Source organism: Oncorhynchus masou, chromosome 20 (assembly GCF_036934945.1).
Source record: "Oncorhynchus masou masou isolate Uvic2021 chromosome 20, UVic_Omas_1.1, whole genome shotgun sequence".
Lineage (NCBI taxonomy): Eukaryota > Metazoa > Chordata > Actinopteri > Salmoniformes > Salmonidae > Oncorhynchus > Oncorhynchus masou.
Genome location: NC_088231.1, coordinates 26,091,814 through 26,096,042, shown reverse-complemented (window position 1 = coordinate 26,096,042; position 4,229 = coordinate 26,091,814).

Below are 4,229 nucleotides of genomic sequence, written 5' to 3'. Positions count from 1 at the left end.
CCTTTACGGTTGTGAGGTCTGGTGTCCGCTCACCAACCAAGAATTCACTAAATGGGACAAACACAAAATTGAAACTGCATGCAGAATTCTGCAGATATATCCTCAGTGTACAACGTAGAACACGAAATAATGCAGAGCAGAATGAATTAGGCCGATACCCACTAATAATCAACATCAAGAAAAGAGACGTTACATTCTACAACCACCTAAAAGGAAGCAATTCCCAAACAGAGAGATGAACTAAGAGAAGAGTCCCCTCAGCAAACTGGTCCTGGGGCTCTGTTCACAAACACAAACACACCCCACAGAGCCCCAGGACAGCAGCACAATTAGACCCAACCAAATCATGAGAAAACAAAAAGATAATTACTTGACACATTGGAAAGAAATAACAAAAAAACAGAGCAAACTATAATGCTATTTGGCCCTAAACAGAGAGTACACAGCGGCAGAATACCTGACCACTGTGACTGACCCAAAATTAAGGAAAGCTTTGACTATGTACAGACTCAGTGAGCATAGCCTTGCTATTGAGAAAGGCCGCCATAGGCATACATGGCTCTCATTTACATTTACATTACAATTAAGTCATTTAGCAGACGCTCTTATCCAGAGCGACTTACAAATTGGTGAATTCACCTTCTGACATCCAGTGGAACAGCCACTTTACAATAGTGCATCTAAATCATTAAGGGGGAGGGGGGTGAGAAGGATTACTTATCCTATCCTAGGTATTCCTTGAAGAGGTGGGGTTTCAGGTGTCTCCGGAAGGTGGTGATTGACTCCGCTGTCCTGGCGTCGTGAGGAGTTTGTTCCACCATTGGGGGGCCAGAGCAGCGAACAGTTTTGACTGGGCTGAGCGGGAACTGTACTTCCTCAGTGGTAGGGAGGCGAGCAGGCCAGAGGTGGATGAACGCAGTGCCCTTGTTTGGGTGTAGGGCCTGATCAGAGCCTGGAGGTACTGCGGTGCCGTTCCCCTCACAGCTCCGTAGGCAAGCACCATGGTCTTGTAGCGGATGCGAGCTTCAACTGGAAGCCAGTGGAGAGAGCGGAGGAGCGGGGTGACGTGAGAGAACTTGGGAAGGTTGAACACCAGACGGGCTGCGGCGTTCTGGATGAGTTGTAGGGGTTTGATGGCACAGGCAGGGAGCCCAGCCAACAGCGAGTTGCAGTAATCCAGACGGGAGATGACAAGTGCCTGGATTAGGACCTGCGCCGCTTCCTGTGTGAGGCAGGGTCGTACTCTGCGGATGTTGTAGAGCATGAACCTACAGGAACGGGCCACCGCCTTGATGTTAGTTGAGAACGACAGGGTGTTGTCCAGGATCACGCCAAGGTTCTTAGCGCTCTGGGAGGAGGAAACAATGGAGTTGTCAACCGTGATGGCGAGATCATGGAACGGGCAGTCCTTCCCCGGGAGGAAGAGCAGCTCCATCTTGCCGAGGTTCAGCTTGAGGTGGTGATCCGTCATCCACACTGATATGTCTGCCAGACATGCAGAGATGCGATTCTCCACCTGGTCATCAGAAGGGGGAAAGGAGAAGATTAATTGTGTGTCGTCTGCATAGCAATGATAGGAGAGACCATGTGAGGTTATGACAGAGCCAAGTGACTTGGTGTATAGCGAGAATAGGAGAGGGCCTAGAACAGAGCCCTGGGGGACACCAGTGGTGAGAGCGCGTGGCGAGGAGACAGATTCTCGCCACGCCACCTGGTAGGAGCGACCTGTCAGGTAGGACGCAATCCAAGCGTGGGCCGCGCCGGAGATGCCCAACTCGGAGAGGGTGGAGAGGAGGATCTGATGGTTCACAGTGTCGAAGGCAGCCGATAGGTCTAGAAGGATGAGAGCAGAGGAGAGAGAGTTAGCTTTAGCAGTGCGGAGCGCCTCCGTGATACAGAGAAGAGCAGTCTCAGTTGAATGACTAGTCTTGAAACCTGACTGATTTGGATCAAGAAGGTCATTCTGAGAGAGATAGCGGGAGAGCTGGCCAAGGACGGCACGTTCAAGAGTTTTGGAGAGAAAAGAAAGAAGGGATACTGGTCTGTAGTTGTTGAAATCGGAGGGATCGAGTGTAGGTTTTTTCAGAAGGGGTGCGACTCTCGCTCTCTTGAAGACGGAAGGGATGTAGCCAGCGGTTAGGGATGAGTTGATGAGCGAGGTGAGGTAAGGGAGAAGGTCTCCGGAAATGGTCTGGAGAAGAGAGGAGGGGATAGGGTCAAGCGGGCAGGTTGTTGGGCGGCCGGCCGTCACAGGAAGCGAGATTTCATCTGGAGAGAGAGGGGAGAAAGAGGTCAGAGCACAGGGTAGGGCAGTGTGAGCAGAACCAGCGGTGTCGTTTGACTTAGCAAACGAGGATCGGATGTCGTCGACCTTCTTTTCAAAATGGTTGACGAAGTCATCTGCAGAGAGGGAGGAGGGGGGTGGGGAGGAGGATTCAGGAGGGAGGAGAAGGTGGCAAAGAGCTTCCTAGGGTTAGAGGCAGATGCTTGGAATTTAGAGTGGAAGAAAGTGGCTTTAGCAGCAGAGACAGAGGAGGAAAATGTAGAGAGGAGGGAGTGAAAGGATGCCAGGTCCGCAGGGAGGCGAGTTTTCCTCCATTTCCGCTCGGCTGCCCGGAGCACTGTTCTGTGAGCTCGCAGTGAGTCGTCGAGCCACGGAGCGGGAGGGGAGGACCGAGCCGGCCTGGAGGATAGGGGACATAGAGAGTCAAAGGATGCAGAAAGGGAAGAGAGGAGGGTTGAGGAGGCAGAATCAGGAGATAGGTTGGAGAAGGTATGAGCAGAGGGAAGAGATGATAGGATGGAAGAGGAGAGAGTAGCGGGGGAGAGAGAGCGAAGGTTGGGACGGCGCGATACCATCCGAGTAGGGGCAGTGTGGGAAGTGTTGGATGAAAGCGAGAGGGAAAAGGATACAAGGTAGTGGTCGGAGACTTGGAGGGGAGTTGCAATGAGGTTAGTGGAAGAACAGCATCTAGTAAAGATGAGGTCGAGCGTATTGCCTGCCTTGTGAGTAGGGGGGGAAGGTGAGAGGGTGAGGTCAAAAGAGGAGAGGAGTGGAAAGAAGGAGGCAGAGAGGAATGAGTCAAAGGTAGACGTGGGGAGGTTAAAGTCGCCCAGGACTGTGTGAGGTGAGCCGTCCTCAGGAAAGGAGCTTATCAAGGCATCAAGCTCATTGATGAACTCTCCGAGGGAACCTGGAGGGCGATAAATGATAAGGATGTTAAGCTTGAAAGGGCTTGTAACTGTGACAGCATGGAATTCAAAGGAGGCGATAGACAGATGGGTAAGGGGAGAAAGAGAGAATGACCACATGGGAGAGATGAGGATCCCGGTGCCACCACCCCGCTGACCAGAAGCTCTCGGGGTGTGCGAGAACACGTGGGCGGACGAAGAGAGAGCAGTAGGAGTAGCAGTGTTATCTGTGGTGATCCATGTTTCCGTCAGTGCCAAGAAGTCGAGGGACTGGAGGGAGGCATAGGCTGAGATGAACTCTGCCTTGTTGGCCGCAGATCGGCAGTTCCAGAGGCTACCGGAGACCTGGAACTCCACGTGGGTCGTGCGCGCTGGGACCACCAGATTAGGTGGCCGCGGCCACGCGGTGTGGAGCGTTTGTATGGTCTGTGCAGAGAGGAGAGAACAGGGATAGATAGACACATAGTTGACAGGCTACAGAAGAGGCTACGCTAATGCAAAGGAGATTGGAATGACAAGTGGACTACACTTATCGAATGTTCAGAACGTTAAGCTTACGTAGCAAGAATCTTATTGACTAAAAATGATTGAAATGATACAGTACTGCTGGAGTAGGCTAGCTGGCAGTGGCTACGTTGTTGACACTACACTAATCAAGTCGTTCCGTCGAGTGTAATGGTTTCTACAGTGCTGCTATTCGGGGCTAGCTGGCTAGCTAGCAGTGTTGATTACGTAACGTTACGTTAAAAGAACGACAATAGCTGGCTAGCTAACCTAGAAAATCGCTCCAGACTACACAATTGTCTTAGATACAAAGACGGCTAAGTAGCTAGCTAGCTACGATCAAACAAATCAAACCGTTGTACTGTAATGAAGTGAAATGAAAATGTGATACTACCTGTGGAGCGAGGCGGAATGTTGACCGGGTTGTTCTCTCAAGAGAAGACAGGCTATGTGCTCACTGCTCACAATATGAGGTGGAAACTGAGCTGCACTTCCTAACCTCCTGTCCAATGTATGACCATATTAGAGAGACA